The 16,938-nt window shown below is 37.3% G+C and overlaps 1 protein-coding gene across 1 annotated transcript in view; it reads left to right on the top strand.

Annotated features, from left to right (window-relative positions):
• Window positions 1-16,938, top strand: part of SORCS1 (sortilin related VPS10 domain containing receptor 1) — a 454,044-nt gene that overhangs the window by 210,463 nt on the left and 226,643 nt on the right.

The raw sequence follows: 16,938 nt of genomic DNA, 5'->3' as shown, positions 1-16,938 counted from the left end.
TTGCAATCTCTACATGACTGAGAACTTCATTCCAGTTCAAGCCTCTTGATTTGTTCAAGTAGGACTTCTGAACAGTACAAAAAGTGCGGGGAAAGATGTGAGAGGAGGAAGCAACAGTGAAATGTCCATGCACTTTAATGCAGTTTGCTGGTAGAGTTTTTGCTGCGTGGACGCTATAGAGGATAACACTGCGATGACCATGCTGGATCTAAATGAGGCTGTGTGAAAGAGAGAGAGTGCTGTTTCATAGAGTGGCCCAGGGTCAGACTTGACCTAATAGCTGATGATGAAGATGAAGATTCTGGTGAAGTTACGATAATTTCACAAATGAGATAAATTTTAGATAGAAAGTTTGATCTGAAGCTTTGTCCCATTCTAGAAGTAAAACAAGTGGGAGCCGATAGCTGGTAGAAAGCCTGAAGTCATTTTTTATTCCTGCCAAATAAGGATGAACTCATTATTTGAAAAAAAAAAAAAAGACTCATTAAGTTGTTCGGATGACATCTACAGAGACCAGATTGTATTTAAAGTTGTTTGCCTTTTAAGTGCTTCCAATAGTGAAATGAAAAGGATTTGACAAAAATCCTGCAGAGAAAATGTATCCCAAAGCCTAGAGGGTTTTAATCATACAGGCACCCTACTGAGAAACAATTTGTAAAGGGTTTTTAATGCGGAAGTACTCATAAAAGTCAGGTGGTTATATTTTTCTCATTTTCTTTACCTACGAATAGCTTACCTTAGAAGAGAAATTTGAGTTACCAAAAGAAAAGCTTTTAAAGAAAGCTAAAAGTATTATTTTGGGGAGGGGGCAGTTTCCATAATGCATCTGCAGTTACATTGATGCATGGATGTTAGGTCAGATCAAATGGGAAATAAGGAAGGCAGCATTGCTGGTCATCAATAAATTCCATAAATATACACAAACACAAACAATTACTACTAATTTTAAAAACTAAGGAAATAGTTATATGGAATTGAAAGAACAAATCAACACTTTGAATTACGAAAGTTAAAAACTTATTTTCCAAGCTTTCTATTTCTCTTTGATTGTTTAACTCTCTAGTCATCTGTATTACTAATAGTTCATTTTTTTGTATTCTTACTTACCATATCCCTTTTAACTGATGCAATCACCGATGTAAATATTCATGCATGACATTCTTCTCTAATTCTTCACATGTTCTTTGTAAAATTTCTGGTGTAATCCCTTTTTCTTTCATCCCTCTGTAAATGATCCTCTTCTCTATTCCATAATTTACATTTTTGTTCTGGTGGTGGCCATTTTTTTCTCTAATTTGGAATCCAGAAAGAGGAAGTAAAATGTAAAAGACAGAAATAATAAATTGAGAGATGAAGGTGATCTAGACCAGTATTTTTTAAGTTTAAGAGATGTGGAATTTAACTTCTATCTGGAAGTTGAAGTCCACATATCTTAAAATTATCAAGATTGAGAAACACTCTAGATAATGATGCACTCCTTAGAACTAAGAGAAATATTTTTGTTTAAGATTGAAAGCAATTCCAAAGGAACATGGTAAATATATTAGAGGAATCTTGTTTAATCTTAAATGAGGTTTTTAGAATGGGATAAGGAATATATGGATACAGAAGAAAAGTACCAAGAGATACTTGTGTATTTTGTCAGGAAATAGAAAAGAGACCAGTTTCTGCAATGACATTTTGACACTTAAAGGAAGTATACATATTTCAGAGGTAATTCTGCTAAATCTATTATGAGATTATAAAATGATTAAATTAGGAAAAGCTCCTGTTCCAAATGGGCTATGACCCTCCTATTGCATATATTTTAAGGATGAATTGTTACAGCCTTTTCAAAAATGATGAATTCTATTTTGGACAGTGGTAGTTGCACATGTACAAATGTAGTGTGAGCTCTTAAAGAACATATACACATACAGGTAGTAGAGACTACAATCACCATAGTACCACCATAGTATAGTGGCAAGGCAAGGTCTTCATGGGATGTACCATTGATAGATAGTTGAATGTACCTCGCACAGGAAAATACTACCAGTGGCTAAAAAGGATTGGAGTAAAACATCACTAAAGCATTAATCACAGCATCATAAAAACAAGCATTCAGCACCAGATGCATAGAAGTAGGGATCTACCATATTACACTGTGCAGAAAGGCTTCATAGACCAGTCAACAAATAGTAGCAGTGCTTAAGATATAGTCAGGAACATCATACATTGAATGGTGCAATCAACTACCATGTTTCCCCAAAAATAAAACCTCCCAGGATAATAAGCCCAATTGGGCTTTTGAGCGCATGCACTAAAATAAGCTCCCCCCTGAAAATAAGCCCTCCGTCAAAATATTGCAACACAGCAGCAGCCATGAGGTGTGGGGTTAGACTAGACTAGATCTCCAAGGTCCCTGAGAGAGACAGAGAAAGATAGAAGCAGCAAGTAGATAGCTTTTGCCTTTTAGGATCAACTATCAACAGTAAATTAAAAACAAAACAAACAAGAAATACCCTATAGACTAGAACTTGTAGACTATGAAGGCCTTTGGAAAATACATTCAAATGCTGTAATGTGTTTATGCCTACAACGATCAGAATCATGCAAGCCATTATTATTATTACCTTTCGTCAAAATAAAAATTGAAGTTTAAGAAACAGAAAAAGGGAATATTGATGCTTTCGAACTTTCGTGTTGGAGAAGCCTCCTGAGAATACTGTGGACAGCCAACAACAAGAAGAAAAGAGATAATTGAACATTTAAATCCAGTTTTACCACTTGAGGCACAAATGACCAGTCTCAAATTATCCTACTTTGAACATATTATGCAAATAAGCCAGCTATCTGGAAAAGGGTTTAATTCTGGAAAAGGTGTAGGGAAGAGAAGGATAACCAACAGCAAGGTGGATAGATTCAGTTACAGTGGTGATGAATCCCATTGGGAGACCTGAAGTAATAGATTGTCATGGAGAATATCCATCTATGTGGTCAATAAGAATTTTAAAAAAAAATCATGATACATTTCTCTCTCTCCCCCTCTTTTCCTCTCTCCCTCTTTCTCTTCCTATCTATACACACACAGACACACACACAAACATACACATATAGAGCACCAGTCTTTTATATCATGTTAATGGCTGATGCTGTTGTGTACAAACCTGTTTGCTATGAGTTTGAAATGAAAACAAGCAACATATACAATGGCAAATAAAAAAATAATGGAGTAATAACTGGCCTATCATCAGTAGCAAGAAGCTGCAGCAGTGACTATAGTAGTGCTGATGGAAGCATATACATGTATGCCTCATCTTACAAACACAATTAAGCCCAGAATTTATTTTGTTAAGTGAGAAATTTATGTTATGCGAGTTTTGCCCCATTTTGTGACTTTCCCTGCCACATTTCTTAAGTGAATCTCTGCAGTTCTTAAATTAGTATCACGTGTGTTCAATGAATCTAGTTTTCCCATCGACTTTGCTTGTCAGAAGGTCACAAAAGGGGCTCACATAACTCCGGGACACTGCAACCGTCATAAATGTGAGGCAGTTGTCAAGCAACCGAATGTAAATCATGTGACCATGGGAGTGCTGCATTGGTTATTATTGTAAAAAATGGTCATAAGTCACTTTTTTCAGTACTGTTGAAACTTCAAATGCTCACTAAATGAACTACTGTATATGAACCTGTAAATGAAAAAAATAAATAAACAGGTCTAGTTCTAGTTGCAATGATGCCTGCACAATGCCTTAGTACTGTATGTCTAGTCTTTCCAGTTGGACATGGAGCTATTTCTTCTTAGCTTAGGTATATTTTGTATGCAGATGATCAATGCTTTTCAGCAGAAGTAAGACAGAGTGTATACTGCAGTGAAGGATATGGATTTGCAAATCAATGCATTCAAGAACAAGGTACTTGTGCTTGACAGGAGAGAAGAAATTCATTTATTTATTTTGTTGTTGCTTTCTATTCAGCCGCATGAAGACTCTAGTAGTAAGATCTAAGTAAAACTTGCAAAGCAATCATCATGAATATTATGAAATTAAAACAAAAATACAGGAAAAGCAAAAACATTTACAGTATGAGGGTTAAAAAAAACAATCTTTGTTAGATATCTTAATTTTCAAACACATTTTTAAAAGGTATTATTACTGTAGAATGTCGAGAGTAAGGAGGTCAATCAGATTTTAGGACACTGCATATTCCAGAGGGGTAGGGCAGTTGTTGAAGTTTTACATAATTAGCAAAAATCTAGAAGCTTCCCTGGACAACTAGTAATGCAGTCCCACGAGATAATAAAAAAGTTTATACCAGTACAACAAAAAATAAATCCACGCTTACGGTCTAAAATAATTTCAAATAAAGAAGAAGATGACCATTCTTTTTAAATCATGGCATTTAAGATGTGGGATGCATCACTTAGAAAGTTATCTTGTGTGTACAAGTATGATATTAGTAAATGAACTTCTAAAAGCCAAAGCATGTCTATGAAAGTACAACAATTATTTTAGATAAATATATGGTTTACTTATTTGCATGGTTTAGACTTCTGTCTCTGCCTTGCAACATTTTACATGAAGAATACTGGATGCAGATGTTTTATACCTAGCTTTATCTTAAGAGTTGAAAGTGACAGGGAAAGAGTGGAGGAGAGATCGAGAGGGGAAAAAAATAAATAAATAAATTTATATTTAGCTAATTTTATTGATAAATTGTTAAAATAATTTCAGTAGCAAGAAAACCACTGAAATTAATGTTGGTGTTTAGCTTTATAAAATTTAATGAAAAAGGGGCAGTCTATTTTGCAGTTGATGTCAATATTTTTGTACTACAGTACATCTCTTTATATTGGATTATATCAGATTATATTTGTTAGACACTTTGAATGACCCTTTTTTGGAGAAGAAAAGTTGATACAAATGTTTGTACAAATGTAATAAAGAAATCATATTCCAAGATAAATTGCCTCAAAATCTTTAGGCTCTCAAGAAATAGATTCACTACATCTCTGTTTATTAATTAATCTAATTATTTTAGAACTTCCTACCGCATCATATGACAGAAGATACATTAATTAATACTCTGGTGTGAAGTATTTCCTTCAATTAGATTAGAATTATATGTCACTTTTGCCTCATTTGCTAAAAAATATTGTACATAGCACAAATATGAATGATGTAAGGAGCAATTTAAGTAATTACTCTAATTTTGGTTTGTAGCAATAGCAGAAGAAGAAGAATTGTTAAATTGTGTAGAAAAAGAGTCTTGATTTATTTTTAAAGCAGATACTGGTTTCCTTTCCCTACCCCCTCCTTCAAGAACTCTGCCCTTTTCTTGAATTTATTTTTATTTGTGAGTATCAAGGAATGGAACATTGTACCTCCAATCACATAGATCTTGGACTCAGTGGTCTAGGAACAAAGAGATATTCCTTACCATTTAAATATGAGTTTATTGGCAATAGTTATTTATTACCCTCTAGCTTGATAAAACCAGTTCAAACTTTCAAGGTCAATCCTATGTTCTGTACACAAACTCAGATTAATCTATCCCAGTGATGGTGAACCTTTTTCTTACGGCGTGCCAAAATTGCACACACGCATCCTTATCATGCACATGTGCCCACTCAATCTCCCTGCCCACCTGCACATGCACGTGTGACCTCCCCAAGTGCATGCATGCGCGCCCCCTTCCCAGGCTCTGGAAGCTTTCCTGAAACCAGGGGAGTGCAAAAACCCGGCTTCCTGGAGGCCCGCTGCAAGCGAAAATGGATTATTTCCAAACTTCCGGTTGGCCTATTGGGACCGTTTTTCACCCTTCCCAGCCTCCGGAGCATTTCCTGAAGCACAGGGAAGGCGAAAATGGCCTCCCTGGCCCTCCAAAAGGGTGAAAAATGAGTTGGCGGGTGCACATTTGTGCACCAGAGCTGACAGGTGGCATACCACCAAATATGGCTCTGTGTGCCACCTGTGGCACGCTTGCCATAGGTTTGCCATTACGGACCTATCCCAAATAAATGGCTTTCCACACTATATTTAAACATATTCTGCAAAGGATTCTGCCATCTTACGTGGGAAACAAATTCTGCTATCAATATGCTTTTCCCATTAGAAGTGTTTTCCAAATGCTTACTTGAATTTGTCTCCTGCTTTAAAACCTTTCTTTTCTGCTTTGTGTTCTGAGACAGTAGAGAATAAGTTTTGATCTCTTTCTGTGTGATACCTTTCAAGTATGTGAAAGGTGTTATCATATTCCCTTTTCCTCAGTTGTTTTTTTCTCAAGACTAAAACATTTCAATTTACTCAACCTCATTTTGTCAATTTCCAGTTTCCTGATCCTTTGCTGTTGGTCCAATTTCTCATAATATTCCTAAAATAATCATTATGGGACACACTATTTAAGGTGACGTCTGACCACCTTCCCATGGTTTGAAAACCATGTTTCTGCTAATACAACCTAAAATTTCTTTTTAGCTACCATGTCATATTGTAGAATCATATTCAGCTTGCATTCAATGACAAACCAAGGATTTTTAAAATTCTTTCTTCATCACGTGTGCTATTACCAAGCCAGGTTTCCCTCATCTTATGACTAGTTGATGCTTGATATGTAGTTTTTACCTATTGATTTTAATTCCTACCCTTCACATGATTCACATTCACATTCATTCAATACAAGCACATTCTTCTCAGTCAGACGTGTTCTTGCGGTTCTTCATCTACATAATGCATATCATAGTTCCTTAAATTCTCTTCAACAACACTGTTTCCTTAGCTATTCACTTGCAACTTTCTTTCTTATTGCAATCCTCTTGGACTGAAAATGAGAGAAATTGCCACCTGAGTCCCCATGTTCTTCTTAGAACTCAAAATCTGAGAGGTATAATTTATCCCATTTGGATTGACTAGATAAGGAGTGCCTTTTAGTAGATTTGAATAGCCTTGACAATTGTTTCATTCTATTTACTATCCATAATTCCAGGAGGCATCAGTATTATTCTTAGTATTATGAAGTAATCAAATATTTTCTGCACTATAGAGTCATCCTCTCCTATTTGTCTTCTTGCAATAGTGGTGGGATACGACCGGTACGCCCTGGTAGGGTTGTACCGGTGCCTGCTGGGAGGGCCCACCCACCTGCCCGCTCTCCTTACCTGTATTTGAGCTGATCAGGGCTTCCACGTCTGCGCACGGAGCGTACAACGGCTGCGCGACTTTCCGATGAGCAGCTGGAGCATCACGGGTGGTAAGTACGCATGCGCGCACTGTGTGCGTGCTGCACGCATACATGTGGTGGACGCCCGGCCTCGTTGCACCATACTGGTTGCACCGGGATCCGGAACCCCCCACTGTCTTGCAGGTAACACTTCTACTCCCTTCTGCTCTTGAGTCTCCATCATTTTATTTCCTATTCAGTCTAGTTCCTTTTTCTTTCTCAGAACCTGTGTTGAAAACTGTTTTTGAATTTCAGTGAAACATAACAGCTTTTAAATTTGTTCTTACTTTTCTATTAGATTCTGCTCCTTGTGGAGAATTGCTTATCTATTAGCTCTTGTTATAAGATCTTTGCTGGGTAAAAAGGTCTTCATTTTCTTTTTTAAACTGAGGCACTCTTTTGATCCATTTACTTTTTTCCTCATATCCCTTTTACCATATCCAAAAACGAGCTTTGTTTTCCTTAGTTATTTTCAAATTCAAGGGTCATACAGATACATTTTATGTTCATTATTTTAAAGGATGTTAATTTTTTATTTACATTTCTAGTTTCAAGATACCCTTTACTAAACCATACAATTGTGCAAAGTTTTGACTTAAATGTATTATTGTATTGTTTTACCAATTTTTTTTCTGCAATGGGTTTTCTTTAGCAATCTAATTTCTTTTTCTTGATTGTAATGGTGTTCAAAGATTCTAAAAAAGAAAAAAAAAATGCCAATTCTTTTCCTTAAACCTATTGCAATGAGTTGCAATGAGTTTTCATTTGCTGTATACACATGCTTTTAATTTTATTTGGCGTAATATGCCACAGAATTTGTAAGTTATGACTGCAGAAATACCACCACACATTTTCTCTTCTATTCTTGAACTACCCAGAGAAATTCGTATCTGCCTTATATTCTCCCCACCATCTCTATGGCGGCCTCTACTTACTCATCAAAGTGGTAATGTTTCAATTATTCAGGAGGAACAATCTTTGCAATCCGAAGCTATTCAGGAAATTCTATGAATAGTTATTACTAAAAGCACTCACGATGCTTATAATTCTGCACCAAATAAAACGATGTTTTTACACTAAATGCATTTCAGCTCATACAATACATTGCTTTCTTGACTGCACTGGTTCTATTGAACTAGAAGAATTGAATTAATAAATAAATAAATAATAAGATGTTCGCAACTTTCATCATTGTAGAATTTTTAATGAACTTGTGGTACTACATTTGTCACTTCTCATTTTACAATACAATCACAATTTGAAAACGTGTTCAGAAAGAGAGAGGGGCTGTTAGTTACATTTTAAGCCAACAATCTAATAGTAGCAAATTGCCCACACTGAATTTTTCTTGTATATACAGCTGTGTGAAAACGTCCTGCATGCTTTCAGTTTTAAGCTGTATTTACATGTTTAATCAACCTTTCACTCATAGAATCCACACAAAATTAGTACTTTGATGAAAATTTCTTTAGACGGATTAAGATGCATACTTTTTTATTAATATAACCAAAGTCTTTTTAAGGTTTTGAGTGAGTTTATGTGCTAAAACAAACACAACTTGAATTTTCGAGAATGTTAGGATCGAAAGTAGTCAATCAGCAGCGAGCTTTGGCTGACCAATCAAAATGCACAGAGGCTAAATCTATGAGCCAATCAATGTTGTCATACTCTCTGACTATAAATAGGCATGAAAAGCATTGAGAAATTTAATTTAGCTCTGGCTGCTGGCAAGGATGAAGGCCTTTGCTTTCACTAATACTGAGCAGTGGCATCGCATCATTGTGTTTCATGAAGAGGGTTACTCCTGCCAAGAGAGTGAAATGCCATTGCACCACAGTGAGCAGAGTGGTATAAAAACACCAAATAACTGGTTCAGTTGATGATAGTCTCTGCTCTGGAAGACCAAGAAAGTTGACAAAACGACAAGGTCTTGTTCTGCAATGCATTTCGTTGGCTGACAGGAAGCTCACCTCACCTCAGATTACAAGAATTTGGGGTGAAACATGTGATGCAAAAGTGTGCACAAGCACAGTGTGTCTCCGACTGCTTGCCAGAGGGCTCAAAGGCTGCAGGGCTCAAAGTAAACTTTTGCTCACAGATGCTCAACACTCTCGTCGACATGCGTCGGCCAACAAATACGCCAAGTGGACCAACGAACAATGGGCCAAAGTCATCTTCAGTGATGAGAGCAATTTCTACTTGACTGGGAATCAGTGCAATAAGTATGTCAGAAGATTTCCAGCTAAAGAATTTAAGCTGTAGTGCCTGAATCTATCTGTGAAGCATCCATTGCATGTGATGATCTGGGGCTGTATCACTGCTTCTGGTACAAATCGTGCAAGGAATCATGCATTCCAAGCATTATGTTGAAGTCCTGGAAAAGACCAGGGTTCCTTCAGCAACTTGTATGGAAGGGCTTTTACTTCCAGGATGACAACACTTCTTGTCATTGAGCCAAGTCCATCCAGCAGTGGATGGAGAAGCATGGTGTTCGACGCCTGGATTAGCCAGTTCAGAACCCGGATTTGAACCCAATTGAGAACTTATGGGCCAAGATTGGTTACGAAATAAGCAAGAAGCATCCAAAGACCAAGCAGGAGCTGATTGAATCCATTATTGCAGCCTGGCACCACAATGTCACCAAAGAGCATGTGCAAAGGCTTATACAGTCTTTGCCGAAGCGATGCCGCCTGGTGATAAGCAATAAGGTCTGGCCAATTTCATATTAGTAACCATGTTTGGTTACCTAAATGGTCCTTTTCAAGGCCACAAACAATGAAAATGTTAACAAAACACTAGTATCGGCCTTAGTAATTGCAACACGTATGTCCCTGGGTATGCATCAGTTAATCTGTTTTCATAGTCATTGTAAGCATGCATTGTAAGCATGCAAGAAAATTCAAAATCCCTATCTAAACAGCACCAAATTGCAAAAAGCTTATGCTTTCAATTTAAAAACCACCGGTATTTATTTAAAAATAACAATATTTGAATAGCAGTTAGCATAAAATATCATAAAATCAATGGCCTATCCAAAAAATGTCATAAACCGTAAAGCTTGCAGGACTTTTTCACACAGTTGTACTTTGGTCACCTGACGAGAAGGAAGGACTCACTGGAGAAGAGCCTAATTATGGGATGGATTGAGGGCAAAAGAAGAAGGAGACGAGAGAGAATGAGGTGAATGGATGGAGTCACTGAAGCAATAGGTGTGAGCTTAAATAGACTCCAAAGGATGGTAGAAGACAGGAAGGCCTGGAAGACGTTGTCCATGGGGTTGCGATGGGTCAGACATGACTTCGCAACTAACAACAACAAATACTTTAATGTGTCCATATTGAAAATATTTGTCAAACTTGCAGATTATGTAACCTTTAAATATAGTGTATAGAAGTACCTATTAGAAAGATTCAAGACAGTGCAATAGAACTAAGGAAATTTCAGAAACAGAAAACATGGAGAATAAGGAACTTGGGAAAGTATTGAAAACAACTTGACTATATAATTGTAGCAGATAAAATAGAACAGTGCTTTTTGTGTGTGTTTTTCCCTTGAGGTAAATAGAGGTAAATTATTCCTTCTAGAGCTTGTATCTTGTTTATGCACATAACAAAACAATGTATAAATGTATGACAAAATGTGATGTCTTACTGCAAACTAAAGTAGTGTGAATAAAGTCTGGGATGTCTTTTAATATGGAATATTAATACAATTCTGTATCTATATTTTATTTATTTAAATATTTGTATGGCTCGTCAGATTATATAAAACAACTCTTGGCAACTAAAACTCTTATAAAGTATCAAACACCTAACATTCTATCTCAAGAACAAATATGCTGGGACTTCCGGCGGATGCCACCAGGGCAAAGGACTCTCCCTTTAGAGTGTCCGATCTACAGCTGATTGTTTCGCCGGGAATTGCGGACATCGGCGATCCCCAGGGGCGAAAATCCTCTGCTTCGGGCAAAGAGGCGGAGGAGAGCTTTTTCGGGCGGGGTTGAGCACGTTTGGACCCTCCAGGAAGGAATTCCTGGAGGTAGAAGCGGTGCTCCCCAGGTAGCCCGAGAGGAAGCTCCAACAGCTGGATCCCCCTGCCTTGCAGGGCAAGCTCTGGAAGGCACGTCTCCGTTACATTGTTGATTGGTGCTGAATTGTAACGGACAGACTGAGACTGAAGCGGTGGGTGCAAGTATTTTTGGTTTTTTTTTTTTCTGCTTTCTTTTATTATTCTACAGCTTTATAACAAAGACTTCCACTTTGGGGGGAAAAAAAAACCGGAGAACTTTTTCCTTTTAAAATGGCTACTCTTCTTTCTTTGCTGGTTCTCCTTAATTGACTCTTATTGAAACCTTATACAACAGTGCCATCTGGTGGTTGGAATTGAAAAAGAGGGGGAAAAAAAGAAAAGAGGATTTTCCTTTTGTTTTGTTTTTTTGTTTTTTTTTTGACTCGCTTGGTGCCTTGGCAAGTTATGGCTGCACAGAGAGGTACCAAGCCTAAGGGCACCTCCTCTCCTTTACAACAATCTCAGTTGTCCTTGTTGGCACAACCTCAATCTCAATCCCAAAATCCACCACCTGCAGCAATTACCAATAAAGAAATATTGGATACCTTGAACATTAAGTTTGGTAATATGGAGAAAAATATGTTGGATTTGAAACAACAAATGAGAAGCCAACAGGACCAAATGGATCAAATGAACCAAACTATGGAAGAGATGAGGGATCAGGCAGCTCGGGCTAATCAAGATATTAGAAATGATGTTGTTTCTACCCTCTCTGGACTGGCTGTAAATTTGGAATTCCTGGATGATGCGGTTAAAGAGACTCAGAAGGATGTTGGAAAATTGGAATACCGGGCAGACAAGTTGGAAGAGAGGGCGGATAGAATTGAGCTTGAGCAGTTGCTATTCGAGTACAAGCAGTTAGAGGCTGTTTTGCGGGTAAGGGGTTTGCCAGAGGATAAAGACAGCGGGAAAGGAGAAGATTTGAGGGTGATTTGCGCGGAGGCTTTTGCCCCCCTTCTACAAGTGGATCCAAAAGAGATTCTCCAACAGATTGAGAAAGCCTACAGAGTTAACTCCTGGTATGCAAGACAGCGAAACTTGCCAAGAGATGTGGTGGTTCATCTGGAAAGGAGATACCTGCGTAATGAGATTGTACAGGTTGCATATCATCAGAGATGTACTGTGCAAGATCAGGAGGTGAAAGTTTTGAAAGAAATACCATTGAAAATGCTTAGGCTGCGCAAAGAGTTTAAATTTTTGACGGATGAGTTGAAGAAACGTAACCTGCAATTTAGATGGGAGTTGCCAATTGGCGTTACTTTGATTTACTCTGGGAAAAGATATCGATTGGATTCTACTCAGAAGGCCAGAGATTTTTACTCCAAGGTTCTGAATGCTGGCGAGCCAGGATTGGAATCGGAAAAGACCCAGCCTGTTCAGCAGGAGCCAATAGAGATAGCAGCCTCGGCACTTGCGTCAGTTGATAAACAGCTTGTGGAGAGACTGGAAGAAGCAGTAGGCTTGGGATTAGAATTTAAAGAACAGAGAATTACTAGAGCAATGGCAAAGAAAATGGAGAAGACTATACAGCAAACTTCGAGTATCTCTGTTGATGTACCTACACAATCTGAAGCCGTGGGAGGAGCAAGGCCTAAGAGATTTCCTACTGATATGAGGGCTATGCTTCAGAAGCTTCAAACTAAGCTTGACGATGGTCAGGCTGCTGACCTGGAATGTTAATGGACTTAATTCCCCACAAAAAAGAAGAAAGGTTTTCTATTATTTGAAACAGCATAAAAATGATGTAATTTGCCTTCAGGAAACGCATATTAAGTCTAGTGATCAAAAAATTTTGGACAATCGGAAATTGGGACAATGCTTTGTAGCCTCAGCTCCTGAAAAAAAGAATGGTCTGGTGCTGTATGTTAATAAAAACTTGTCAGCTAATTTATTGGAAGCAGATCTGCAAGGGAGATATATTTTAGTGGAACTTATGGTATTGGATCAGAAAATATTACTTGTTGGGATTTATGCCCATAATCAACAGCAGATGAAGTACTTTAAGGATTTGCAGAGGAGAATATCGGATTTGGACTACAAATCATTTGTCTTTATGGGGGATTGGAATGGGGTTATAGACACACAGATAGATAGATCTGGAGCTTCAACCTCAACTTGTAGAGGGCGGTTGCCCTCAGCTTTTTTTGATCTGAAGGATGAATTGGAATTAATGGATGTCTGGAGGCTCCGCAATGAGAAGGAAAGAGACTATACGTTTTTCTCGGATAGACATCAGTCTTTCTCTAGAATTGGTTTTATGTTAATATCAAATGATTTGCTTTCTAGGATTAAAGAGGTTAAGATTTTCCCGAGAACTATTTCAGACCACAGCCCGGTGATGATGGAGATACAGGACTTGATGACTCAACGAAGATCTTGGAGGCTTAATGAGGGATTATTTAAATATGATGTGAATGTGTTGGAGTGTAAGAAACAATTGAAAGAATTTTTTGTGCTTAACATGGATAAAGGCACCTCAACAGAGATGGTCTGGGACGCTAGTAAGGCTTATATGAGGGGCATATTGATCTATTTGAATAATAAGATTAAAAGGGATAGAGAAGCTAAATTGAAAGAATTGGAGAAGGAGATTAAGATTAAAGAGAAATTGCTGATATCAAGCCCTCAAGATAGGTCAATTTATACTACTATTAAATTGTTGAAAGGGCAGCTGAACATGTTAGTGGCAGAACGGACTGCAATACAGTTGAGATACCTTAAGCATAATACATTCTGTAATGCCAATAAGCCTGGGAGGTGGCTAGCTTATCATCTACGGAAAAGGAGAACTCAAAATATCATAGATAAGGTTGAGGATAAGGGTAAAATGGTTTATCTACAAAAAGATATTCAGAGGGTGTTCGTAGACTTCTATTCTAAGTTATATGCTAAGGATAAGATTACATTATCTGGTATAGTTAACTATTTAGGACGGGTTAAAGTTCCACAACTTACATTAGAACAGAAGGAAGGGTTAGACCAGCCAATAACAACTGAGGAGATAAGGGAGGCTATTACTCAATTGAAGACTGGGAAGGCGCCTGGGATGGATGGTCTTACAGCTGTTTACTACAAGACCTTAATGGCAGAGATGGTGGAACCTCTTAAAAAACTTTTTATGGAAGTGATGGTCAATGGAAAGATTCCCCCATCTTGGAAAACAGCTTTTATTTCTCTGATACCTAAAGAAGGTCAGGAGGGGTCACAACCAAAGAATTATAGACCTATTTCTTTACTTAATGTAGACTATAAGATATTTGCAAAGGTATTGGCTAATAGATTAATGTCGATACTACAGCAAATTATTCATCCAGACCAGACTGGATTTATATCAGGTAGATTTATGAAGTATAATGTAAGATATGTACTGGACCTTATGGAATATTTAGAAAAGAATAATCAATACCCAGCGGCTTTGATATTTTTGGATGCTGAAAAAGCTTTTGATCAAGTACACTGGCAATTTTTGATTGAGGTATTGAAGAAGATGGGTATGGGTAGGTATTTTTTACAAGCTATTAGAGCTATATATCAAGAACAGACAGCTCGGTTGATAATAAATAATACTTTAACTACAGATTGTAAAATAGAGAAAGGAACTAGACAAGGATGTCCCCTATCTCCACTTATATTTGTATTAGTATTGGAAATATTGTTGAATAGGATATGTCAATCTACAGAGATTCAAGGTGTTCGGATTAGGCATCATGAATATAAATTGAGAGCTTTTGCTGATGACTTAGTTCTTACTATCTCGAAACCTATACAATCTATTGAACCGTTACTACATGAGATTTTGGATTATGGGGCGGTTTCGGGGTTTAAGGTGAATTATTCTAAGACAAAAATGTTGCTTAAGAATATGTCTAGTACTCAAGCTGAACGACTCCAGCAGTTATCGGGTTTTGAAGTAGTTAAAAAAGTTAAATATCTGGGGGTTTATTTAACAAACTCTAATACAAAACTATATAAAAATAATTATGAGCTGCTTTGGCATAAGGTTCAACAAGAAATGGCCTCGTGGAGGAAACTGAAGCTGTCTTTCTTAGGAAGGATAGCTGCGGTTAAGATGAATATACTACCGAGGTTCTTATTTTTGTTTCAGATGATACCAATAATTAAAAGAGAGGCTACTTTGTTAGAGTGGCAAGGGGACATAAATAAGTTTATATGGGATGGGAAAAAACCCAGAGTTAAGTTGAAGATTATACAAGATGTGCGGGAGAGAGGAGGATTGAAAATGCCTAATCTGATGTTGTATTATGATGCAGCTGTCCTGGGAGCAATTAGCAACTGGATAAATATGACGGAGGAGAGAATTCTTAATCTAGAAGGATATGATCTGCTTTATGGTTGGCATGCGTATTTAATGTATGGTAAAAAGCAGGATTTTGTTTTTAGAACGCATATATACAGGTCTGCGTTGTTAAGAGTCTGGAAGAAGTATCAGCCAAATATGCAATGTAAGATTCCTGACTGGGTAATACCAAGGCATATGATAGAAAATATTAGTATAACACAGAGGCACGATGAAACTACATATGCCCAACTGTTGGATTGGGTAGATAATCATTGGGAGCTAAAGTTGATAGATGAACTAAAAGATAAAAAGATTGTTCAGACTTGGTTTCAATATCAACAGTTACAATTTAGGTTTAAGGAAGATATGAGGATAGGTATTGAGAATACGTATGATGAGTTGACTGAGCAAATTAGGGACCAAGGACAATTTCATATTAAAAGAATATATAATATTTTGATAAAGAGAGACTCTGCTTCTGAGCTAGTTAAGGATTGTATGGTAAAGTGGGCACAGAATATAGAGGAGCCTATAATGCTAGATACATGGGAGAAGATTTGGATTAGAAACGTGAAGTTTACGCAAGCTCAGAATTTAAGGGAAAATTTTTACAAGATGTTTTATAGATGGCATTTAGATCCAGCTAAGCTGTCTAAAATGTATCCAAATCACAATCCTAAGTGCTGGAGGTGTGACTGCTCAAACGCTTCTTACTTTCATATTTGGTGGTTCTGTAAGAAAGTTAAGGCTTTATGGATTAAAATATGGTGGATAATGCAGAAGAAGATTCTTAAAAGAAAAATTAAATTTGCTCCCCAATTTTTTCTATTGGGCATAGTACCTGACTGCACTGTTGCTGAAACTAAATTAATATTGTATATGATTACAGCAGCTAGACTGCTGGTAGCACAATATTGGAAGAAAGCAGAATTATGCTCTATAGAAGAATGGATACTTAAGGTAGCAAATCTTGCCGAAATGGATAAAATTTCTGTATATCTAAAAGATCATTCTTACGATAAGTGTATTATAGATTGGTATCCCTGGATTGATTTTGTAAAATTAAGGTACGGTTCAAAGGAAGTGTCTATGGGATTTGGTTGAGAAATGTTTCATAAATATGTAGTAATGGTTTTGGAGAGGAGGTTATGATGGTTTTTCCCCTTTTTTGCTTTTTTTGTATTATCTTGTTCTTATTCTGATATATGCATATTACTATTAGGATATTTGTTTTTCAGATTTGCTGGTAACTGTGCTTCTGTCTCTATCTGGGAAGTCAGGGGTTGGGTTAGGGAGGGTTAGGGTGGGGAAATGGGGGGGTGGGTGGGGGGAGGGGGAGGGGAGGGAGAAAATGTTACTCCTAATAAGAC

Source organism: Natrix helvetica (genome assembly GCF_964273705.1).
Source record: "Natrix helvetica genome assembly, chromosome: 5".
In the NCBI taxonomy this organism is placed as follows: Eukaryota; Metazoa; Chordata; class Lepidosauria; order Squamata; family Natricidae; genus Natrix; species Natrix helvetica.
The sequence above is the reverse complement of the archived record's forward strand: the minus strand, read 5'-3'. Positions and strand labels throughout refer to the sequence as shown.